This window comes from Zeugodacus cucurbitae, chromosome 2 (assembly GCF_028554725.1).
Source record: "Zeugodacus cucurbitae isolate PBARC_wt_2022May chromosome 2, idZeuCucr1.2, whole genome shotgun sequence".
Lineage (NCBI taxonomy): Eukaryota > Metazoa > Arthropoda > Insecta > Diptera > Tephritidae > Zeugodacus > Zeugodacus cucurbitae.
The window spans coordinates 14,200,555-14,228,138 of record NC_071667.1 but is presented as its reverse complement, the minus strand read 5'-3'; the positions used below and the strand labels follow the sequence as shown (position 1 = coordinate 14,228,138).

Sequence of the window (27,584 nt, the reverse complement as noted above, 5' to 3'; positions counted from 1 at the left end):
ATAGGTAAGTCTCTCAGATATTTGGAAGAAATTCAGAGGGAATATGTTTCTTCTAATAATATGTCTCCGTGCCAAAAATAACTTCCCCTATCTCCCACACACTTAATATTAGTGTTTTCAAACTTTCAATGGACTTTATACCATATACATATATGCCGAATATGTGAGTCAAATTGTTTGTTATATAATATTAATAAAATTAATTAAATAAATTACAAGAGTATAAAATGTTCGGTGACACCCGAACTTAGCCCTTCCTTCCTTCCACAGGGACAGAAACAGTCTTCTCATTTGAATTTCTTTAGATTATCTAAGAGATTTACAATATTTCCGGTCCTACTACACCCTCATATTCGGCGGATTAACGGCGATTTTTAGACGGGGATGCCACACTATAAATACAGTGTATAAATGCCCTACTTGTATAAAGTTATGTTTAGATATCTTCACTGATGCTGAATTTATATATTGTAAAGTGAACGATTCAAATATACTTCAAGATTGTGGTACTAGGAAAGTAAGTGTGGTTATGAATCGATTTTGCAGATTTTCAAAATATCTTTAAGGTATGCCAAACAAATGTTCTGAACAAGTCTTGCGAATTTCGTTAAAATTGTAACAGTTGTTCCTAAGATATGGTTTTTCATAAGTATCCACAAGTGGGCGGCACCATAGAATTTTATGCTTCTTCTGTTTTTCCTTTGAACGGTTGGTAGGCGTGGTTATGAACCTGATTTCATAAAAAAAGTAAATAACAAAATTCCATCAAGAAATCAATTATCTTGGAATACTTTATGTTGCAACATCATTTGCCTTATCAATATATCTTCTAACGAAATTGAATTAAATATGTTGAATACCTAAGGATGTACTATAAAAAGTGATGAGTTTTACTGTATTATGTAAGCATATTACAATGGCTTCACATTGATAAACTTGCATGATTACATTACATTCTAATAATATAATCATAAGCATAAGTACATACATATGTATATATTTATGAAAACTATATGTAATGACAATATACATATGTATTTTAATACCTAAAGAAACCTGGATACTCAATGTTATACAAATGTGCATAAGTAAAACCTACATTACTGAGCATTCAAGGTCAACATTTAGCTTTCCCTCGTACTAAATATTAGGCAATCTCCAACAATTGGTATATATATTATACATACATATAAGACCGAACACTGCACTTTCAAGTATTTTTCACATATCAAATTAATGCATTTTACAGAATTCCATAGTTGCTGATAAAAATAATCGATGGATGAAAGAAAAAATTTAGTAACAGATTAATCCAATGAAATCACTGAAAGCTTTCACCAAGCAGACAGTGAAAAAGCCCAAAACAATACAAAAAGAGTTAATTAAATGTTTATGTGAGTGAATAACAAAAGAACAAGTGCAAGTGACCAGTGACCAGTGGTCATACTTGTAATAGTGTTCTTGTATACTTACATTTTGCAAAATACAAAAAGAAAAATATTTTATTGTAGTATTAAAATTAAATAAACGTGTTTTAAAACTAAATTATAAAAAGTTGTGAAAAATAATAATAAAAAAATAATTTAATTAATTAGTCGAAGCAAAGATTTGAAAACATAAAAAAATGTATAAAAAAATTTAGTGAATCTAACATACCAATTACTCAGTGCACTACCACACCGTACAGTAGCCACAGCAAAAAAAAAAAAAAAAAATATAAACAACATAATGCAACAAGAAGATTTGGGAGAATACAAAAAGTATTTCATCACCTGAATATTATATTTAAAAGAAATGCATTAAAAGCAAAAGTGTTACAACAATTGAATTGTAATAATAGAAGAATAACAACTGTCACGCATATCAAAATGCTACAAAATGCACAATAATAAAAATAACAATTATGTATAGAAAAAAAATATACGCACAGTCATTGAATATACAGTAGTCTGCTTCAATAGACGCGCATTACAAACAAGCAAACAAAAAATAGAAAAAAAAAATAAAAATATAGTGTGTAAGCAGAAATTTAAGCTAAGTCAAACAAATACACAACTTTAAGCAAAATGCCGACAAGTAAACGCGCCAAAGTAGCTGCTTGAGGCGCGCGGCCGGTTAACGAACTCTGCACGGGCGAACGCATCGCATCGTCAGCGTTTGGCAAAAATAACGCTTAAACAAAAAAACAAGCAAAAAGCGATTAAGAGATTTAGCAGGAAACTTTCAAAAATTCTGTGAAAAAATCGAAAAGAAAAATTGTATCAATGAATTTGCGAGCAGATAAGCCAACCTGCTGACTGCTCCTCATTGTGGCGAACAAATTGTGTAACAAAACAAATGAAACTTTCAATTAAGTGTGTTTTCATGTGTAACATTTTCAAATAAAATATGAAAGTAATGCATGTATAAGTTTTAATTGAATTAAATAAACAAGTCAAGTGTGTTTAAATTCGGTGTTCTTTTCAATGTATTTAATCCGTTGTAAAAACAATAAAAATACCAAACAAACATTATAGAGTGCAGCAGCCTCATTGGATTTATAGTTCACTACGTGAGTAACTTAACTTAGAATAGAATAATTTAGAATATAATAAAAAAGACCGCATACATATGTATAACTTCCTCGATTCACCACATCTTTCCTTGACTGCTCTCATATAAAAAATAAAAACAGCGAACGGCAAACACTTTATCTCTATATATCTACTTTTTGAAGGATTTTTAGTATAAATTATTTTTTAATTGCAAACTCTATTTACTAATTTGTAATTACATTACTTTCGGTAAAGATTTTTACAACGCCGTCCATATTGTACAATTATTTGTTAATTGTTTAGCTGTAGTATTAATAATACATGGCAACTCTATTGCAATATAATTCCTAATTAATAACCTAAAGATTACTTTTCATTTTGACTTACTAGCCATTTAACTTATACTATGTTTACATATAACGAGATTATCTCCATTTACGAGCTTAACTCGATAATCTGTAATTAAGAAACGATATTTACCATACAAAATTCATCTCTTGATTATACGAGATTATAACATTATCTTGTTTTATATAACTAGATTTTCGGTGTTATATCTAGTTTTATCGATAATTTTGCGAAAAGAGGAGAGATGTCAAACGAAAATGTAAACAAAAATGGCCGACAGCCCTAGAAATGTGTGTCATACAACAACAAATACAACACATTTGTCAATTGTTAATCTTATTTGGCTATATGTAAACGGTTAGATTATTTAAGGAGCTTAGAACAAAATTATTTTCATATGTTTTTCATTCTATTACTCTGGAATCACAATTTACAAAAGTTTCTCGATGATTTAGGAAAAAAATTATGACAAACAAGAAGAAATTTCCCATAAAAATTTGGACACTGTCAAGGCCTTATATTGAGAGCTTTGGAAATCAGATTGTCATTTATTCGGCATAAGGTCCGCTAGAATAACGAAAATCATTATATATAATATATGGGGCAGGGAAAATACCAGAAATATTGCAAAGATATATCTGTGTCTGAGATAGGTTTTGACCGATAAGTAGGCGAAGCCAAGAACATTTTAATTTTTTTATACAATAATATACAAATCTATGCGTGCCTTCTCTATCATCTTTGCAATGAGGTTTCTGGTATTTTCCTTAATGATGTAAAGCATTTTGAGTAGTTTTCAACATAACCTTTGTATAGGAGGTAGGCTTGGTTATAATCCGATTTTTTCTATTTTTATTATTTTGTTCCACTATTTATTTTTTTGCGACACTTCAACACGATGACAAACTCACTTAATCGACTTAATCGGTTAGGATACTGAGGTATTTAATAGGATATCGAATATTTGAGGAATAGTCTTGAAAGTTTTATAAGCCATATACATACTTATATAGCATGCTGCGAACCTATTTTTGTATTAATATTATCTTATCTTCAAATAATATCAAACACCTGTCTGATATTTGCTGTCAGGGAATTTAAGGATTATCTTGAAGTCAAACGCTGCAGCACAAATAGCAGCGCTTTTTGATATGCCCAGTTACAGTGTTTTACAGTCTGCACACCAGAATAACGGCAAAGTCGGCCCGCCATATTTCGTTAGATAGTGTCAGCACGTAACGATGTGTCGCCTTATTGCCAGACGAATTTTGTATGCTAATGATTGGGATTATTGTCGCTTAAGTCGACATTCGTTTGGTTGGTTACGAAAGTGTCTACCGTTGATAGGTGTGGCGGTCAGGCGGGAAGCAGCCAATAATAGTGAATATATAGTTGCCTCGGCAATTTGACTGTGTGCTAAGCGCTAGCAATAAATATGCGCTGACTTACAGATTGCTTGTGATCGAAGCGAATAAAAAGTTAGTGTATTTTGTGAGCATAAAGTTTTTTATGGACTCGCATTGCAAGTTAACTCCTTTAAAGCATTTAAGTAATTTTATAAATATATTAAAAGTAGATTTGAAAAGAAGAGATTGCCAAACAAGTTTTCGAAATATGCATATGTATGTGAGCAGTGAACTTGAACTTTAATTTATGTCAGTGATTTTTTTTTCTTCTGACAACCTGTGTAAAACTTTAATTTCCCTTATGGCACCCCCATTAACCATCAATTAACTAACTTTACATATTCTGAATGGCACTAAAGCTAAAAGTTGCATAAGCATATAGAAATATATATGTATGTGTACAAGAAGGAAGAGAAAGTGCTGGTAATAAATAAATAAAAAGTAAAACTCTTAGTTTTGTTGTAAAAAACTTATATTTTTTCTATCATGGTATGTTCTCTTGTACGTTGTAAAAGTTCCCTTATAATTAAAAAAAAATCTAGACGATTTATTGCAGCTAAAGCAATCACGTGCAAGACTTTTTCAGGGAATTTATTATGAAGTTGCCGTCTAGATGAAAACAGAATATCGGACGAAACGGCGCATATTTGAACTAAATCTGATCACTGTAACACTTTTTATAAAGCATTGAATAAAAAGCAAAAAAGCGCAAGGTCGATATTTGCCAACCAATATAATACTACTCACATAATTTAATGAACATAAATTTAAAATGGTATTATATGTTTTTAGGTATTTAAACTATTAAAGTTAGATTTCTAGAAATAATAAATACTCATATTTTAAAAACACCTTGCACTGTAGTGAGTTTAAATAAAAGCAGAAAGAAACTTGCAAAAATTCTTAATTTACATTTCGCATTTGTTTCGCTTATCAGCGGTCCCTAAACGAAAATATTTCTACTTAGACCCAAGCCAACAAAATGCCTTTCATTTTATCACTACATTAAAGCAGCACATAAACTCATATAAATACTTATATATTACCTTCATTTACCTACCACTGGCACCGTCTAAGCTAAATTTATGTGTGTTCATTCTTAACTAAATTTCACTATACTTGGCTGCTTTGTTTACTTATTTTTCGACGCTTCCGCTCGGTTGCTTGTTGGCAGGCTTTAAATATTTACCTTTTGTATTTGTGCCACTTTGCCACGCTATGTTGTTGGTAATTGTGCAGCCTTTCAAGACAAATTTACACATGCTTTTCCAGCAGACAGTCTGTCATCTAAAGCACAAACGAACACAACAACATATATTAATTTTTCTTACTTAGTATAAGTGAGTAAGTATGGGTGTTGCCACTTTATTTAGCCAATTTCCTACCTGCGATAAAATTGCAGTGGAAGTGGAGTTTGCATAAAAGTGGCGCATTTGTCAATTACTGCATGACGCACACTCAGTCGAGTCGCCACACTGAAAATCATATTCAAAGCTAAATTCAATTTTCTAAATTTCCGCCTTTTTGTTGGCGGGTCCATAATTACATTTGAGTGTACTTATATTTTATGTATGCAAAAATATATATTTTATTTAAGTGTTCTATTTTAGTGTTAGGGTTGTATGCTTACCTATTGTTCTCCCTTGAGAACGGTTGTTTTTCAGCATTTCCAAAAATTTCTTTTAAACAAGTTTAATATTATTATCAATAATAAATAATATTTAAATTCAATATAAACTGTATTTCTGCAGTTTATATACTTCCAAAGCGACAGAGATACCATAATAGTTTGTTCCAATCGCTTGCAATCGAAATCGATCGTGTAAAATATAAATATAAACTAGAGCTCTTGGTATTCGACTAATTGACTAACCGAATTAACCACATAGGGCATTTTGGGGATTTGCAGTATCCGGATACTCGTAAGTTGCCGACTCATTTCCGACTATCCGATTAACCGTTCGTTGTCGACTATTCAAATAGTGCAATTTCATTAAATTTCTATTTTTGGTGAAAAAAGTGAAACTCTCGAAAAAAGCGCACAAAAAATAAAAACAAACAAAAATAAAAGGCTGCTTGGATTTTAAACAATTTTCATTTATTCAAATACTCGCTTCAGGTATCTAGGGACCCTACTGTACGATAAGTTGGAGGAGATACCGTCAGTGAGGCCTGATAATCTATTAAAATTCGCCTCAAGCGCTGGCATCCTAACCGATGACTACTACTTAAGGAATACTTCCATCTGGTATCGCTAAGGACCACAACTAGTCTATGCGAGCCCACCAGGCAAACATAACCTAACCTATTCAAGTACTCGCAACAGTGCAACTTATCGAATAGTCGCAGCAGAATAATCGCATTTCAAGTTATTCGAATAATTTTAAGAGCCTTAATATAAACGCTTTAGTGAAATGTAAAAATGAAAGAGTTTTTGCTTTGCATAAATTTAGATCTTCTCTTTGCTTGAGAAAGATTCCAAAATATTATATTTTACTTATCTCTCTTTTTGTACATTCAACTTTTTACGGAAGTGATCTCATTAAAAATGGCAAAGAAATTGGAAGGAATATGCATGTTACACAGATTCAGTTTATTTAAATGGCGGCATTTGCAGTACAGTGAAGATTTGGCACCACATTAAAATTCAGCTTCAGTTTCAGTGTTTCTACACCTGCTGAAAAAACAAATAGAAAACAAGTAAGTAAAGGCTAAGTTTCGGTGCAAACGAACATTTTATACTCTCGCAATATATTGATGTAATTTTATAAACATAACACAATTCGACCCATAAGTATATTCGGCATAAAGAACAATAGATAAGGAAAATCATCATAATATTATATGGGGACTGAGGTAATTCCTGAACCGATTTCACTTATTTTCACCACCAAGATACAATATATCGAAGACTATACGCTCACTTAATTTTATATTACCTATAATTAGGCATATGGGATCTAGGGGAAGATATGACCCGATTCAACCAGAGACAAACTGTTATAAGAAAAAAATTCCCTCTGAATTACATTAAAATATCTGAGAGATTTACCTATATTTTCGGTGTAAAATTACCGTTAGTAACTGAGTTCTTCATATATGGGCGACGCCACCCCCATTTCCCATTTTGTAAAAAAATATGAATGCAGCTTCCATCTGTCTATTCATATGTCAAATTTAGTGTTTCTGAGTTTTTTCGTTAGTGAGTTAACTCAACACCTGGGATGGTTATTATCCGCTTTCTTTTATTTTTGGACTGTATAAGGAAATGGATAAAAGAAACGACTGCAGAAAGTTTGGTTTATACAGATTTTTTGGTTTGCAAGATATATACACAAAACCTATTTGTGGGCGGATTCACGCCCACTTTTCCTTAAAAATTACACCTAAATGTGCACCTCCCTAATGCGATCCCCTGTACCAAATTTTATGACACTGCATAGGTTTTCGGTTTCAGGGTGCTAAGGAATATGTGTTACAAGTTTCATTAAGATATCTCAATTTTTACTCAAGTTATCGCTAGCACGGGCAGACGGACGGACAGCATCCAAATTTCAACTCCACTCGTCATCCTCATCATTTATATATATATAACCCCATATCTAACTCTTTTATTTCTTGGTGACACAGACAACCGTTATGTGAACAAAACCACAATACTCTCTTTAGAAACTTTGTTGCGAGAGTATAAAAAATATTTGTGTTATAAAGACATGTGAGCTGAGAAGGCACCGCTACATAATGACATATACTTATTCAAGTCAACGAAACTTAATGGTGGGCTTATCCTGGAAAATTAAACTAAATCTCTTTTAACTAGATAACAGCCTTAAAAATTAAATTAATATGATGAAGAATTAGGCGATTATTCAAACAAAAACAAAAAATTTAAAACAGGTGGCAATCCTCATAAAACAAACTCGATAAAGATGTAAGCGCTCTAATTTTTGTATAGCAGTGCACTACAAAACCATATTTTGAAGCTTATTCTCAACAACAACATTTAAAGTTCGTGCACTTTAAACCGCAACGTTATATATATACATTTGGCGTAGGAACCGCTTTAAGCGATTATAGCCGAATCCACCAGAGCGCGCCACTCATTCCTCCTTTTTGCTTTTTGGCGCCAATTGGAAACACCAAGTGAAGCCAGGTCACTTTGCACTTGGTCTTTCCACCGGAGTGGAGGTCGTCCTCTTCCGCGGCTTCCTCCAGCGGGTACTGCATCGAATACTTTCAGAGCTGGAGTGTTTTCTTCCATCCGTACAACATGACCTAGCCAGCGTAGCCGCTGTCTTTTTATTCGCTGAACTATGTCAATGTCGTCGTATAAATCGTACAGCTCATCGTTCCATAGCCTGCGGTATTCGCCGTTGCCAATGTTTAGAGGACCAAAAATCTTGCGCAAAACCTTTCTCTCGAAAACCCCAAGAGTCGTCTCATCGGATGTTGTCATCGTCCACGCTTCAGCGCCATACATCAGGACGGGAATAATGAGCGACTTATAGAGTTTGATTTTGGTTCGTCGAGAGAGGACTTTACTTTTCAATTGCCTACTCAGTCCAAAGTAGCACCTGTTGGCAAGAGTGATTCTGCGTTGGATTTCAAGGCTGACATTGTTGGTGTTGTTAATGCTGGTTCCCAGATAAACGAAATTATCTACAACTTCAAAGTTATGACTGTCAACAGTGACGTGGGAGCTAAGACGCGAGTGCGCCGACTGTTTGTTTGATGACAGGAGATATTTCGTCTTGTCCTCATTCACCACCAGACCCATACGCTTCGCTTCTTTATCTAGTCTGGAAAACGCAGAACAAACGGCGCGGTTGTTGCTTCCGATGATATCAATATCATCGGCATACGCCAGGAGCTGTACACTCTTGTAGAAGATTGTACCCTCTCTATTTAGTTCTGCAGCTCGTATTATTTTTTCCAGCAATAGATTGAAGAAGTCGCACGATAGTGAGTCACCCTGTCTGAAGCCTCGTTTGGTATCGAACGGCTCGGAGAGGTCCTTCCCGATCCTGACGGAGCTTTTGGTGTTGCTCAACGTCAGCTTACATAGCCGTATTAGTTTTGCAGGGATACCAAATTCAGACATCGCGGCATAAAGGCAGCTCCTTTTCGTGCTATCGAAGGCAGCTTTAAAATCGATAAAAAGATGGTGAGTATCGATTCTTCTCTCTCGGGTCTTTTCCAAGATTTGGCGCATGGTGAATATCTGGTCCATTGTGGATTTTCCAGGTCTAAAGCCACACTGATAAGGTCCAATCAGTTCGTTGACGGTGGGCTTTAGTCTTTCACACAATACGCTCGACAAAACCTTATATGCGATATTGAGGAGACTTATACCACGGTAGTTGGCGCAGATTGTGGGGTCTCCCTTCTTATGGATTGGGCAGAGCACACTAAGATTCCAATCGTCAGGCATGCTTTCTTCCGACCATATTCTACAAAGAAGCTGATGCATGCACCTTATCAGTTCTTCGCCGCCGTATTTGAATAGCTCGGCCGGTAATCCATCGGCCCCCGCCGCTTTGTTGTTCTTCAAGCGGGTAATTGCTATTCGAATTTCTTCATGGTCGGGTAATGGAACATCTATTCCATCGTCATCGATTGGGGAATCGGGTTCGCCATCTCCTGGTGTTGTACTTTCACTGCCATTGAGCAGGTCGGAGAAGTGTTCCCTCCATAATCCCAGTGTGCTCTGGACATCCGCTACCAGATTACCTTCTCGGTCCCTACATGATAATGCTCCGGTCTTGAAACCTTCTGTTAATCGCCTCATCTTTTCATAAAATTTTCGAGCATTACCCATGTCGGCCAGCTTTTCAAGCTTTTCATACTCACGCATTTCGGCCTCTTTCTTTTTACGTCTGCAAATGCGTCTCGCTTCCCTCTTCAGTTCTCGATATCTATCCCACCCCGAACGTGTTGTGGTCGATCGCAACGTTGCGAGGTAGGCAGTCTGTTTTCTCTCCACTGCGGAACGACAATTCTCATCGTACCAACTGGTTTTTTGGCGTTGCCGTAGACCAATTGTTTCGGCTGCAGCGGTATGCAATGAGTTTGAGATGCCGTTCCACAGCTCCCTTATATCGAGATGCTGATGAGTGCTCTCAGAGAGCAGGAGTGCAAGTCGAGTAGAAAATCGTTCGGCTGTCGGTTGTGATTGCAGCTTTTCGACGGCGAACCTTCCTTGTGTTTGTTGACGGGCGTTCTTTGCTGCACAGAGGCGAGTGCGTATCTTTGCTGCTACTAGATAATGGTCCGAGTCAATGTTTGGTCCTCGGAGCGTACGCACGTCTAAAACACTGGAGACATGTCTTCCGTCTATCACAACGTGATCGATTTGGTTGCGCGTGTTTCGATCAGGGGACAGCCACGTTGCTTGATGAATTTTTTTATGCTGGAATCTGGTACTACAGACAACCATATTTCGGGCCCCAGCGAAGTCGATCAGCCTCAGGCCGTTTGGCGATGTTTCGTCATGGAGGCTGAATTTTCCGACTGTTGTGCCAAAGACACCTTCTTTACCCACCCTGGCGTTAAAATCGCCAAGCACGATTTTGACATCGTGGCGGGGGCAGCGCTCATAGGTGCGTTCTAGGCGCTCATAGAAAGCGTCTTTGGTCACATCGTCCTTCTCTTCCGTTGGGGCGTGGGCGCAAATCAGCGATATGTTGAAGAACCTCGCTTTTATGCGGATTGTGGCTAGACGTTCATCCACCGGGGTGAATGCCAGGACTCGGCGACGGAGTCTCTCTCCCACCACAAATCCAACACCAAATTTGCGCTCCTTTATATGGCCGCTGTAGTAGATGTCACAAGGACCCACCTTCTTCCGTCCTTGTCCCGTCCATCGCACTTCTTGGACGGCGGTGATGTCAGCCTTTAGTTGTATGAGGACATCAACCAGCTGGGCAGAGGCACCTTCCCAATTAAGAGTCCGGACATTCCAGGTGCATGCCCTCAAATCATGATCCTTAGTACGTTTGCAGGGGTCGTCATCAAAAGGGGGGTTTCTCATCCGAGGCTCGGTGTTTGTTTTCATTGGGGAGATTTTTTTATGTGGTGGGTCCCAAGCCCTACGCACAACCGCACAAGCGGGCTTCGCCTTTTCACTTTAGCTCGCCTCCAAACGGATGTCTGTTAGCTACCCAGGGGATACTTGGTCTAAAACCGGAAGTCGTGAGCTGCTTGAGTCATATGCAAAAGAATCGTTCCTGGCCACTCCCAAGTGAATGGCAATCAGAAACTTTCCTCACTTGCGTGAACTTCTACATATGACCCCATCCCCCAACGTTGCAATTAGAAAAAATATTTTATTATATTTGGCTAACAAAACGAAAACCTCACATTTTCACCAGCTGAAAGCTGAACAATAGAAACAATTTACCTATTACAACCAAAAATACACGCGCACGTGGTTTTACTTAACGGTCCAGTCGCACACACACACACTACATAGAGTTCAAGTTCAATGCGCGCCAACAACAGCGCTTGGCTGACGGAAGTGTGTCAGTGTCGAGGAGATGGCAGATATTTAGCTGCACAAAAGCGCCACAATTGCGTTGCTTTCAACAAAATCTACACATTTACCGTTACGGGCAGACATCAGCGTATTTGTTACGCTATTCAAGTGTAACGGTATTTCGTCCATTAGTCACTGTACTACTACGCTTTTATTCACTTATTTACTTACAATTTTGAATTTATGTTGTTGTTAGAACTTTTGCTTTGCTTATTTTGCTAATTTTTTAGTTGTGTGGAAATAAAATTATTAGAACTAACAAATTTTAAAATATTAAAGCATTTTCACGCTTATTAAATTTTTGAGAAGAAATAACAGGAAAAGGAAAGCATAAAGTGCTCGAAATTGAGATGAAATGTACACTTGTAACGATAAAGGTGTGAAATTTGGACGGCGCTGTCCGTTACGACAGTTGTTTGTTTATAAATGTGAAATATGTAAATAAATATTCGTGTGTGTATTTATTTACATGCAAAATTTCATTGGCGCCAAGTCAACAAGCACATAGAAGCTTTAATTTAACATATCGTTTCCAACTTACATATACATATGTATACATTTTTACATACAAAAGAGCTTACATACAAAGGTGTGTATGTTCATGCACATTAAACAAATTTTTAAGCTTGTTTATTGACAGTTGCTTTCTTCGCGTGGAAAACTGAAATTATGTGTAATTCATACGATTTGTGAGCCGATCAATCAATCCGCTGCTGCACTTAATCAAATTGTTTATTTTCTCATACATTGCATTGTAAATGTTAGCTTATTTTTGTTTATTATAAAATATATAAATTTCAATTAGTGTTGTGTTTTTAAATTTATTTCATTTTTCATCAAAATCGTAAAATATTTCAAAAAATTTATAAATTTAACATTAAGCAGTACAGTGTTGCCTCGATACTTTAGTTATGGAAAACAAATAGATAATCGAAAAGATCTGTATAACTTAAATAGTGGAGGGAGGAAGAGTTTGGTTCGAAAGAAACTGTTAAATAAAATATCTACATGTATATATGTACATATATATCTGCTAAAATTACAACAAAAAACAAGTAAGGAAGGGCTAAGTTGGGGTGCCACCGAACATTTTATTCTCTCGCAACTTATTTATTTAAATTTATTAATATAACAAACGATTTGACTCACATATTCGGCATATATATGATATACATTGAAAGTTTGAAAACCCTAATATTAAGTATATGGGAAATAGATTAAGTTATGACCCGATTTCACTCATTTTTGGCACTTAGACATATTATTAGAAGAAACATATTCCCTCAAAATTTCTTCAAAATATCTGAGAGACTTAACTATAATTTCGGTAAAAAATTTGTTAGAAGTACTGAGGTCCTCATATTCGATATATAGGGTCTTGAAAACTTATGGACCGATTTGGACGATTTTTAGAAGTGCATTATTTGAGCAAAGTTCTGTTCCGATATCTTCACTAGTACTAACTTTATATATTGTAAAGTAAACTATTCAGACCGACTTCTAAGTTCTGTTATATGGGAAATAGGCGTGGTAGTAAGATATTCTGAACCGAATTTCATTGAAATTGGTTGAATAGTTTCGGAGATATGGTTTTTGACCCATAAGTAGGCGGAGCCACGCTCATTTAAAATTTTGTATACCATTTCGAGTGCAGCACTTCTGTACCATCTTTATAATGAGATTTAAGGCTTCTGATGGTTTTCCTTACTCACTTAAAGCATTTTTAGTAGTTTTCAACATAACCTTTGTATGGGAGGTGGGCGTGGTTATAATCCGATTTCCTCCATTACCTAAAAGAAACGACTCTAGTAAGTTTCATTGATTTAGCTTTAGTAGTTTATGCCCACTTCCTCAAAAAAATTACATTCACGTATGCCTTAGTTATAGCTTTTTAAGTATTTTCGGTTATTACCATTTTGTGGGCGTGGCAGTGGTCCGATTACGGCCAAGTTTCATCAAGATATCTCAATTTTTATTCAAGTTACAGCTTGCACGGACGGACGGACAGACGGGCGGACATCCGGATTTGAACTTTACTCGTCACCCTGCCCATTTTGATATATATATCCCTATATCTAACTCGCTTAGTTTTATTATGTCGCTAACAACCAACCGTTATGTGGCCAAAACTATAATACTCTCGTAGCAACTTTGTTGCGATTTTATATAGATATCCCTCATTGTGAATCAAAAATATAGTTGTAATAAGGTGTGGAAGTTGTATGAGTCCCAGATTATTTTACCTGCTGTGAGTCTGTTGTGGAGCTTCCATAAATTTTTAAGGGGCTATACCGGTGTGGCATTTTCAAAAAATCGATTTTTTTATTTTTGGCTTATTCGATAGTCAATACTTTCAAAAATATCCTGTGAAAGCGGTAAGGTCGTATCTTGAATAGTTTTTGAATGACAGCGTTGTAAAAAGCGACCGCTCGCTGCCATAAGCCAAAACAAACGCCTAATTTTTCATGGGTTACACTGGTATAGCCCCTAAAGCAATTCCTAATAATAATCACATAAAAATTTTCTTGCGGTGGTTTTAATATACCTTGATTTGACCATAAATTCATATACAATAAGTTCTTCTTCTTCTTAACTGGCGTAGAAACCGCTTACGCGGTTATAGCCGAGTCCACAACAGTGCGCCACGCATCTCTGCTTTTGGCGGTTTGGCGCCAATTGGTAATACCAAGTGAAGACAGGTCCTTCTCCACCTGGTCCTTCCACCGGAGTGGAGGTCTCCCTCTTCCTCGGCTTCCACCAGCGGGTACTGCATCGAAAACTTTCAGAGCTGGGGCACTTTCATCCATTCGAACAACATGACCCAGCCAGCGTAGCCGCTGTCTTTTTATTCGCTGGACTATGTCTATGTCGTCGAACAACACATACAGCTCATCATTCCATCTTCTGCGGTATTCGCCGTTGCCAATGTTTAAGGGACCGTAAATCTTCCGCAAAACCTTTCTCTCGAAAACTCCTAGTGCCGTCTCATCGGATGTTGACACCGTCCACGCTTCTGCACCATAAAGTAGGACGGGAATGATGAGGGACTTGTAGAGTTTAGTTTTTGTTCGTCGAGAGAGGACTTTACTTTTCAATTGCCTACTCAGTCCATAGTAGCACCTGTTGGCAAGAGTGATTCTGCGTTGGATTTCAAGGCTGACATTATTATCGGTGTTAATGTTGGTTCCTAGGTATACGAAATTATCTACAACTTCAAAGTTATGACTGTCAACAGTGACGTGGGAGCCAAGACGCGAATGCGCTGACTGTTTGTTTGATGACAGGAGATATTTCGTCTTGTCCTCGTTCACCACCAGACCCATTCGCTTCGCTTCCTTATCCAGGCGGGAAAAAGCAGAACTAACGGCGCGGGTGTTGTTTCCGATGATATCAATATCATCGGCGTACGCCAGGAGCTGTACACTCTTGTAGAAGATTGTACCCTCTCTATTTAGTTCTGCAGCTCGTATTATTTTTTCCAGCAATAGATTGAAGAAGTCGCACGATAGTGAGTCACCTTGTCTGAAACCTCGTTTGGTATCGAACGGCTCGGAGAGGTCCTTCCCGATCCTGACGGAGCTTTTGGTGTTGCTCAACGTCAACTTACACAGCCGTATTAGTTTTGCGGGGATACCAAATTCAGACATCGCGGCATAAAGGCAGCTCCTTTTCGTGCTGTCGAAAGCAGCTTTAAAGTCGACAAATAGATGGTGTGTGTCGATCCTTTTTTCACGGGTCTTCTCCAAGATTTGGCGCATGGTGAATATCTGGTCAGTTGTTGATTTTCCAGGTCTAAAGCCACACTGATAAGGTCCAATCAGTTTGTTGACGGTGGGCTTTAGTCTTTCACACAGTACGCTCGATAGAACCTTATAAGCGATGTTAAGGAGGCTTATCCCACGATAGTTGGCGCAGATTGTGGGGTCTCCCTTTTTGTGGATTGGGCAGAGTACACTGAGATTCCAATCGTCGGGCATGCTTTCTTCCGACCATATTTCGCAAAGAAGCTGATGCATGCACCTTATCAGCTCTTCGCCGCCGTATTTGAATAGCTCGGCCGGCAATCCATCGGCCCCCGCCGCCTTGTTGTTCTTCAAGCGGGTAATTGCTATTCTAATTTCTTCACGGTCGGGCAATGGAACATCTGTTCCATCGTCGTCGATTGGGGAATCGGGTTCGCCATCTCCTGGTGTTGTACTTTCACTGCCATTCAGCAGGCTGGAGAAGTGTTCCCTCCACAAACACAGTATACTCTGGTCATCAACCACTAGATCACCGCTGGGGGTCCTACAGGAGTGTGCTCCGGTCTTGAAACCTTCAGTTAGTCGCCGGATCTTTTCGTAAAATTTTCGAGCATTACCCCTGTCGGCCAGCTTGTCAAGCTCTTCATACTCACGCATTTCTGCCTCTTTCTTTCTTTTTCTGCAAATGCGTCTCGCTTCCCTCTTCAGCTCTCGGTATCTTTCCCATCCCGCTCGTGTTGCGGTCGATCGCAACATTGCGAGGTAGGCAGTCTGTTTTCTCTCCACTGCGAGACGACAATCCTCATCATACCAGCTGTTTTTTTGGCTTTTCCGAAAGCCAATGGTTTCGGTTGCAGCTGTACGTAAGGAGTTTGATATGCCGTCCCACAGCTCCCTTATACCGAGATGCTGATGAGTGCTCTCAGAGAGCAGGAGTGCAAGTCGAGTAGAAAATCGTTCGGCTGTCGGTTGTGATTGCAGCATAAGTTGTATATGTAAATTAAACTCTAATGCGTGGTTTTCAATATGACAAATTTAATGACACTAAATTGACAATAGTACAATTTTGTTAGCATATATTTCCTCAGCATCGATGATATTATTTATTTGTAAATTTCAATTTCGGTTTCAAAATAATAACGTTTGTCATATTTTGTAATTATTTGCTGAGAAAGTAAAATAGTAATATTTTTCATTTTAGTCATTTTGTCAGCGACTTTCATTGAATTTGACGCAGTGAAAACGACACATTTTAAACAGACTACAATACTCTACGGAGATCTTAAGTGCACATATGTAAATATATGTGTATTTAATGTTACTCCTTAAAAGAAAGGAGAAAGAAAGCTTTACTGTAATAAAGGCACAAATATGACACGACTTCGTCAAACAACTCAAATATTATTTTATTTGTTTTTTAAGTTCATTTTTCGTTTGGCTAAGCGAAGTCTCAGATATTTCTATAATATTATACCTCATTTTGAGATTAAGCATAAACATTTTTGCACTTAATAATATAATTTCTATATATTAGCATTTGAACTCACATTTTTTATAAATTTTTAATACTATTAGTAATTGTTTAATGAAGCATAATATTTGATTGGAAATATACATACATTATTAAATATGATTAGGTTCTTAATCATTTACATGTTAATACCTAAAATACTGCAATATTCAAAGCGCACAAAATATTTCCATTTAGCATTCAGGTTCGGAAAATAAACATCTATGTCAACTTCATTTGATTTGATGATCAATTGCATTGATATGTCAACAATTTTGTACAAAAAGTGGCATCAGTATTTGCTTTTCAGAGTAAACATGGTACCCAATTATTAGAAGAAGAAATATTTTAATTTAAAATAGGAGCTAAAAGATTTACTTTTTGAAAACAATATATTTTTTTTTTAAATTAGAATATTTATTTTTTATTTGATTAAGTATATAAATTCCTCAAGTAAGATTGATAAATGTAATTTAAATTTGAGTTTGGTGGCACCTTGTATAAGCTCATATGAATATTATAAACTTAACTCAAAATGTACACACTTTTTTATTTTTTCCAAACAGCACACATGCATAAGACATTTTTGTTGTTTAATTAATGTATATAAATTATGCAAACACATATGTTTACACAATAATAAAGAAAAAATATATGGATAACCGCAAATAATTGACATGCTGTTGACCACTCGAATGCATCAGTGCCAATTATTTTTTGTCAAATTCACCGCAGCAATGTCAAACAGTTGCAACAGCGTTAATACGCGCGTTAATTCCAATATTTTGTTTTTTATTTGCCAATTATTGACATCGATATTGACGGTGGTTAGTGGTTAGCATTGGTCACATCGCGGTTATATGTGGTTGTAGCTATATACATACATACATATATGAATACATTCGAAAAATTTCTTATTTTTTATAATTGACAGTGGTTTTCCACATAAGCATAGTATGTTTGAGCGAATAGGGGAGAAATGAATATTGGAGAAAATCAAGCCACCGTTTTCAAGTGGAAATGTTAATAGTGAAATCTACTCAGTTAAAGTATTGTTAAACTCATATCGATCACGATCACATCTTGTATGATATTGATACAAAAAAGTAGTATAAACCAACAAATCACAGTTCATTACTAGTTTGACTAGTTTTTAGATCTATCAATTTCGAATATAATGTTATTAACGAGTCAGATGCATCGCAATTTTTTAAATTGATTAAATTTGAGAAACAGTCTTGATAAGGCTACTAAGACTTCAAGGATAATAGAAATCAACTACCTAAATTTTATTGGTGTTTTGGTCCAATCTAACCTCTCTTGAGGAGATTAAATATCTGTCACTTCAAAACACAACACAGACCCGAAGATAATTGCTAATAAGACTTGTGCTTCTTTAATTTGAGAAAATTCTTAAAATAGTAACAACTTGTTTGTTAAATATTTGAAATCTCTCAGTAACCTAAATAACTTTGCAAAGTTAAAAATAACTTGTCTGTCGAGCGCGAACGAAAATCCCATTGGTTAATAAGAAATGTTTAAGTAACTTAAAATAAATATAACTTTAAGCTACGCCATTTAAACTAATTTGATAAGGTCAAACGTGAAATTGTAGACTCATGTATATATACAAGTACATGTGTACTTGCATATAGAATATGTATATGTACTACAAAACAGCAACACAAGTTTCAAGTAAATTTAAAAACTGCAGACTTCTAAGAGAATTAAGTGGCTCAGCTGATCGGCAGTAAGGCAGTGAGTGGGCGATTTTGCTACTTGATTTTGTGTTGTGCTTTTGCGCTCTTAGTATTGTTACTTAAACTGTTGAAAACTGTTGTTTTCGAGTTTTATCTAAGTGAGTGGCGTATTCGACTGGCAATAAGTTTTTAAATCATGTAGCTGTTTGCTAATAGTGCTGGTAAATTACGATTGAAATAGAGCATGTAATTAAATAAAATCATAATGTAGTACTTCGGTAGACGCTTTCGAGTAAATCTTTGAAACGCATAGGAGATACCAAATTAGAAATAGACTGTACTAAAATGAATAAGAATAAAAATTGCGGAAATACTTTTTCTATTTCTTTATATTCTGAAGTACTTGCATATTTAAGCAAATGTATAGATAAACTTGTTTAAAACAGTAACGATTGTTCTCACAAAATACCTAATACATTCACAAGGAACCATTTGGCAGACGAAGTAATAACACCTTGTGCAGGGCGAAAGTATAATCCTTGTAATATACAATTTTGAGAGAGCGTGAGGAATTGAGGGTCTCTGAAACTGCAAGGGTAATTGTTTCAACGTTCTTAAAACCTCCTTTGAACAGTTACGCTTACCACAGTAAAATACATTTTATCATTGTAAAATGATAAGCTTAAACTTTAACAAAAAAGCTTAAAACAAAAAACAATTCTCTTTTGAGTTGAATAAAAATTCCAAATAAATGAAGTAACACGCATTACAGATAAACGACAATTAGTCGCTATTGACGATTAGATCCAAAGCTACAAAGGGATCAAATGTAAATATACATATACGTCATATATATATATATATATAGCCATATGTGCTTTTTTACAGCGCAAATTATTGTTCAGCTTATTGCACTATTTATTTGTTGTTGTTTTTATACTCTCGCAACAAAAGTTGCTAAAGAGAGTATTATAGTTTTGTTCGCATAACGGTTGTTTGTAACACCCAAAACTAAACGAGTTAGATATAGGGTTATATATACCAAAGTGAACAGGGTGACAAGTAGATTTGAAATCCGGATGTCTGTCCGTCCGTCCGTCCGTCCGTCCGTCTGTCCGTCTGTCCGTCTGTGCAAGCTGTAACTTGAGTAAAAATTAAAATATCTTGACGAAACTTGGCACAAATATTCCTTGGCACCATAAGAAGATCAAGTACGAAAATGGGCAAAATCGGACCATTGCCACGCCCACAAAATGGCGAAAACCATAAACACATAAAGTGTCATAACTAAGCCATAAATGAAGATATAAAAGTAAAATTTGGAATGAAGGATCGCACTAGGAGGGGCATATTTGGATGTAATTTTTTTGGGGAAGTACCCCACCACACACCATGAAAATAGTTGAAATCAGATAATAACCACGTCCACCTCCCATACAAAGGTTAGGTTGAAAATGACTAAAAGTGGTCAGAAACACTAAATTTTGCAGAAGAAATAGCAGAAGGGAGCTGTACTGAGATTTTATTACAAAATGGAAAATGGGCGTGGCATCGCCCACTTATGGGTCAAAAACCATATCTCAGGAACTACTTGACCAATTCGAATGAAATTCCATACACCCTGATAACACGGACAAAAACTGAGATAAATCGGTTCACAACCACTACTACTATGCTTATAACTCAGTTTTGAAATTCATCTTATTCCTTCACTTTATAATGTAAACATAAGGAACCAATGAAGATAACGGAATAAAACTTTACACAAATAGTGCATACCATCTCTGGCTTCACTTGTGAAAAAATTGTCGAAAACAGACCATAACTTTTCAAGGCCCCAGATATCGAACATGTTGAACTCAGCGCCTAAGGATAAATTTTAACCGAAAATATGGGTAAATCTCTCAGATATGTCAATTTAATTCAGAGGAAATTGTTTTCTTCTAATAGTGTGTCTCTGTTCCAAAAATTATTTAAAACGGGTCTTAACATTTCCATATACCTCATTGTAGGTTTTTCAAAAGTATCTTCTCCTAGCTCCCATAAACCTAATTATAGGTTTTTCAAAAATATGGTTAAATTTCTTCAATAAATTCCGAGAGTATAAAATGTTCGGTTGCACCCGAACTTAGCCTTTCCTTACGTGTTTTTGTTTTTGTTTATTACTCAAAGTTTTTAATTGAAATGAGTTTTTCTTCAATTGTAAAAATTACATGAAACAGTTGGATTGACATGTGGTGTATTGGGGAACCTGAATATCTGAATATCTGAATAGGAAGCAACGTAGTTTTCCGTCTACAACACATTGTATTCAATTCTAAGACAGCTGCTTCTCTGTTGAGTGCCAATGTCACACAAACTCGATTTAGCTCATTACAGTAAATGAAAATTTCAAACTATTATTAATGGAAATCCAGCGCAAAAGCTAAGAAAAAACACGCGTTATTATTTATAGCAGGAAAGTGGGGGTTGAGAAGATGTAACATTGTTGAAAACAAAAAAAGTAAATTTATTAAATATTAAATTAACATAACAATTTAAGTATTATTAATAATGTATGTGATTGGCGTTGCAACCGTTTAGCCGGTTATAGCCAAATCGACGATAGTGCGCCACTTCTCTCTCCTTCGCAGTTCGGCGCCAGTTGGATATCCAAGTGTAACCAGGTCGCTCTCCACTTGGTTCCTCCAACGGAGGATGTTGACATCGTCCAAGCTTCTGCATTATAAAGCAGGACGGGAATGACAAGCGACTTGTAGAGTTTCTACTTAGTCCAAAGTAGCACCTGTTGGCAAGAGTGATTCGGCGCTGGATTTCAAGGCTCACATTGTTCGTGTTGTTGATGCTGGTTCACAGGTATACGAAATTATCTACGACTTCGAAGTTATGACTGTCAACAGTGACGTATTTATTTTTCCAGCATCAAGTTAAAGAAGTCACACAATGGCGAGTCACCTTGTTTGCAACCTCGTTTGGTATCGAACGAGAGGTCCTTCCCAATCATGACGGAGCTTTTGGTGTTGCTCAACGTCAACTTACACAGCCGTATTAGTTTTGCGGGAATACCAAATTCAGACATCGCGGCATAAAGGCAGCTCCTTTTCGTGCTGTCGAAAGCAGCCTTAAAAGCGACAAAAAGGTGGTGTGTGTCGATCCTCTTTTAACGGGTCTTCTCCAAGATTTGGCGCATGGTGAATATCTGGTCAGTTGTGGATTTTCCAGGTCTAAAGCCACACTGATAAGGTCCAATCAGTTTGTTAACGGTGGGCTTTAGTCTTTCACACAGTATGCTGTACTTGTGTTCCCTCCATTTGGCGATGTTACCTCATGGAGGCTGAATTTTCCGATTGTGCCAAAGACACCTTCTTTACCCACCTTAGCGTTGAAATCGCCAAGCACGATTTTGACATCGTGGCGGGATCAGCGCTCGTACGTGCGTTCTAGGCGCTCATAGAAAGTATCTTTGGTCACATCGTCCTTCTCTTCCATTGGGGCATGAGCGGAAATAAGCGATATGAAGAACCTCGCTTTTATGCGGATTGTAGCTAAACGTTCATACACCGGGGTGAATGCCAGGACTCGGCGACGGAGTCTCTCTCCCACCACAAATCCAACACCGAATTTGCGCACCTTTATATGGCCGCTGTAGTAGATGCCACAAGGACCCACCTTCTTCCGTCCTTCTCCCGTCCATCATACTTCTTGAATGAAGGTGATGTCAGTCTTTATTCGTATGAGGACATCAACTAGCTGGGCAGAGGCACTTTCCCAATTAAGGGTCCGGACATTCCAAGTGCATGCCCTTAAATCATTATCCCTAAAACGTTTGCAGGGGTCGTCATCAAAAGGGGGGTGTCTCATCAGAGGCTTTCTTCGATTTTTCATTGATACTTCGTTTTTATGTGGTGGGCTCTCCATGTGGAGAAGAATCGTTTCTGGCCACTCCCAAGTGAATGACAATCAAAAACTTTCCTCACTTGCGTGAACATGATGCCATCCTCCATAATAAAACTTCTTATTTAAATCAACCCTCTTCATTTCACTTTTCTTACAGACACTTATGAGTCTTTATCTTGACCTGATGATCTTTCTTTAACATGATCAGTATGAATCGCACGTAATGGTATGAATCTTTTAAAGTTAGTTATGATATGAATTAAAATTTTAAAGTCTTCAGATTTAAGGCACCTTAACCAGTTCTGAATATCTACGTTATATGAACTTTATATTTTTCAGTTCAAAACTTAGCTTTTCAATGAAGAATCTTCCGAGTTGAAGGTGAGGGCTTTGGACGAAATGGGCTTAGTATATAAAGTTTTTTAGTGTCAAAAATCTCAACTGAAAATCGAAGTGATTAGATTGGCTGAAAACGATTTGTTCGCTTTGCCCTTAACTTATTATTATCGTATAAGTCAGTCACCAATAATCAATCATAAGATGAGGCATTCCAGAAAAGGTGCTGAGACATCTCTCTAATACACACACTTAGAATATTCCTGCAATTGTTTGACGTCATCCTCTTAAGAGAAGAACACACACAAGCCAAGTCTGAAACTTCGAGAAACTAAAGGTAAACGGTAGCTTAACCAACAACGAGCCTTTTCGGGTCTTAGACTTTGCATTGGAATCAGAATTAAAAGTCAAACAAATGACTTCATTTTGACAGCTGCTTTGACAGCTATCACTCTAGGAAATCCGCTGCCGCTAAAAAACTACATGCCAACAAAGAACCCGTAAAATATTTCAATTCCACAAGAGTAGATTTATTAGTTCGGTGCATGTGAGAGAGTTAGTCAAATTTATTGATACATCATTGTTGTTTTCGAAAGAGCAGCACGCAATGCCCACATCAATCAATTTTCGACATGCGGGTAAATGGGATTTGTTTCAACATTGTGAGCATAAAAGAGTACTCACGTCTCTGGTGGCTAATTAAAGTTCAATGCAATTTCTACACAATTTATATACATTGGTATTTAGGGGAAATTGCGATACATAAAGTATAATAATTGTTGTTGTTATTGTACACAGTTGACAAACAAACAACTTGTGATGTTCCATTCAAGCCAAACATTTATTTAATTACAAATTAACATTCAACTGAGTATATCAACTGCATACTCATTAATTACTAGTTGTAATTGGACTTGATTACGCAAAATCAAGTTTAATTAGTTTGTTGTGTAGTATGTGTTTGTGGATTTAAATTTAAAATGCTTGCAAATACCGTTACATGGATTTTCCGCAGCAAAAAACTAAATTCATCAGAAATTTAAAGTGACGTTGGCTTCAAACTTCGAAGAACTTCAATACTCACAGAAATTGGAACAAAATTTTAAGCGCTGGATCAAGCTTGCTCTATACTATTGGTTATTCGAAAAAACACAGCAATTTTATACCAACAAAGATTAGGTCTCTACTATCCAATAGAATCACAAAAAATCCTTATCAACAACGAACACTTCCTGTATATTTGCCAATACAATGTGGGATCACTAAAGTCAATGCGAGGCTGAAAAACAATACCTCTAAAGCAATTAGCCACTATTCGCACCAAACAGAAATGATGCTGTGGCAAAAAAAAAAACATTTTTTTATTCGTCGCATAAAGACTGGCTCATATACACACGTATGCGGCTGGAATATTTACTCATTCAGCATTTACTCGTTGCACGTATAACAAGTAAGGAAAGACTAAGTTCGGGTGCAACCGAACATTTTATACTCTCGCAATTTATTGAAGAAATTTTATTTACATAACACACAAATTTACCCATAAATTCGGCATAAAGTTTAAAAGAATAACGAAAATCACCATATATAATATATGAGGGCTGAGGTAACTCCATTCATTTTCACCTGCAAGGTACACTATATACAATATACGCTCACTTAATTTTGCTAAGATATCTCACATATTAACCAATACATATATGCGGAGATTATTATATATTTATATATTTATATATATATATATATATTATATATTTGAAAAACCTATAATTAGGTATATAGGAGTTACGAGATGTTATGACCCGATTTTAATAATTTTTGGAACAGAGATACACTATTAGAAGAAAACAATTTCCTCTGAATTACAATAAATTATCTGAGATTTATGTATTTACCGATATTTTCGGTTAAAATTTACCCTTAGGCGCTGAGTTCTTCATGTTCGATATCTGGGGCCTTGAAAAGTTATAGTCCGTTTTCGACAATTTTTACACAAGTGAATCCAGAGATGATATGCACTCAAGCCAAGGCCCCGGATATCTACATGAAGAACTAAGGGTAATTTTTCTCCGAAAATATCGGCAAATCTTTCAGATATTTTAATTTAATTCAGAGAAAATTATTTTCTCCTAATTGTGTTTCTCTGTTCGAAAAATTATAAAAACCGGATCAGAACTTCCCCTAGCTCCCATATACCAATTAATGGCTTTATTCCGCATATATCGGTTAATATATGAGATATCTTAGCAAAATTAAGTGAGCATATAGTCTTGTATATAGTGTAGCTTGGTGGGAAAAATTAGTGAAATCGTATACTCATATACAATATATGACGATTTTCGTTATTCTATTGCACTTTATGCCGAATTTATGAGTCAAATTGTGTGTTATCTTAATAAAATTACATCAATAAACTACGAGAGTATAAAATGTTCGGTCCCACCCGAACTTAGCCTTATCTTACTTGTTTTTATTCTTTATTTTTATTAAACAGTAGAAAACATTCGTCAAATAATTTTTATGAATACTACTGGGCCAACTGTTCTAGGCCACATACGCATTCGGGTCCGTTCCGCTTACGATAATTAGACTGTGAAGGAAACAAAGAAATCTTATTATTGAATTCGTTTCGGCGTTGAAAATCAATGCTTCACTATACGGAGCATCTACAAATCCCAGAAAAAACAACAAATAAACCACAAACAATAAAAACCGCCTCGTCCCAATTGAAACCTCCTGTAGTTATGTGCGTATTCAATTCTCAATCACTTTCAGTATCAAACTCCGAATTTATTAACACAATAGACACTTTGTGCATTTTAGATTTGCATTTTTTCGGTGCCTTAACTCGGTTATCGGTCGCAGGCAGAATTCATTTCGACATTCAATTGCTTTGAAGTTGTTATTTTGTTTAAAATATGTACGAGTATACGTATCGTACAAAGCATATGCCAGGCGTTTTTATAAGTTCACGGTTATTTATAACTGAAATGTTTGTATTTGTTGCAAACGCCACAACAATGGTCTTCAAAGTCGAAACACCGTTCAAATAGCTAAAGCAGAAATGGTATCATAACAACAAATATACACACAACTATGAAATCTCATATGTATGTATTAATGTAAGAATACCGCTATTTAATAGTAGATATGTCTTCGCTTTAACTTTCCATGGTACAAATTAAATGTAGATGCTCTTGAGTAACTTCAAAAAGGAATGCCTTTTCAAAGCAACTGTAGATGCGAGGGTAACTTTTATTAGAAATAATTGTGTTCAAAATATTAGTTGAATTATTCTCAATGTGATCAAACGTTACTGTTAAAGTGATTAAACGCTTGAGAAACATGTGTTAGAATAGTAGAGGTAGAGAGTTTCTTCCATTAGACTAAATGCAATTTGATCTGCAATAATGATTAATGATATTTAACCGAAAAAAAGATTTAACCGACACTTTCCGTTTCCAAAGTCGGCTTCAGTATAGATCAGACATTGAAGAACATTCGGTTCCAAAGTACCGTAGTGTTTCAAAGATAACATAAAGAATGTAAGAATAGGAGTCAATGAAGGCAACAATTAAATGATTATAAACTAGCAAACCGCTCCGACTTCGCACGGGTTTAAACAAACATTTCAAAAGTTATAAGTTTTTACAAACTTATACCGCTGCACACGCGCGTACTAGGGAGGTTTTGAAATTTTGTTCGGCAATCAGCTGCGAACGCTCATTACTCGACTCTTTGGCGCACGATTGCGATGCGAAGAGAATGACTTGCAAGGCGATTTTCAGTTTCAGATAAAGATTCTCCATCACTGAGTCTTTTTGACACCCTCTCCTGGGAACTATTTCCAGAATGTTGAGATTCTAGCAATGAATATAGTCTATGTTACAAGGGGTGAATGTAGCTTTCCAATGGTGAATTTTTGAAATCGGCACAGTAGTTTTTGAGTTTATTCATTACAAACATATGTACATACAAATCTTTCTTTATAATAATAGTATAGAGGAGGAGGATGGAGTCATATGTAGAAGTTCACGTAAGTGAGGAAAGTTTCTGACTGTCATTCACTTGGGAGTGGCCAGGAACGATTCTTTTACATGTGGCTCAAGCAGCTCACGACTTCCGGTCTTAGACCAAGTATCCTCTGGGTAGCCAACAGACATCCGTTTGGAGGCGAGCTAAAATGAGAAGGCGAAACCCGCCTATGCCGTTGTGCGTAGGGTTTGGGACCCACCATATAAAAACACCCCCCAATGAAAAAGAAAAAACAGCCTCGGATGAGAGACCCCAATTTTGATGACGACCACTGCAAACGTTTAAAGGACTACGAAATAAGGGCATGCACCTGGAATGTCCGGACCCTTAATTGGGAAGGTGCCTCTGCCCAGCTGGTTGATGTCTTCGTAAGAGTAAAGGCTGACATCACCGCAATCCAAGAAATGCGATGGACGGGACAAGGACGGAAGAAGGTGGGTCCTTGTGACATCTACTACAGCGGCCATATAAAGGAGGAAGTATCCCCGCAAAACTAATACGGCTGTGTAAGCTGACGTTGAGCAACACCAAAAACTCCGTC

The 27,584-nt window shown here is 36.5% G+C and overlaps 1 protein-coding gene across 2 annotated transcripts in view; it reads left to right on the top strand.

The window, feature by feature from the left end:
• The first annotated feature begins 419 nt into the window (after positions 1-419).
• Positions 420-27,584, top strand: part of LOC105220349 (5-hydroxytryptamine receptor 2A-like) — a 67,902-nt gene continuing 40,737 nt past the window's right edge. For both annotated transcript variants that reach the window (XM_054230656.1, XM_054230653.1), the window contains exon 1: positions 420-2,551. The gene's annotated coding sequence lies outside the window, so the exon portion shown is untranslated. The remainder of the gene's footprint in view (positions 2,552-27,584) is intronic.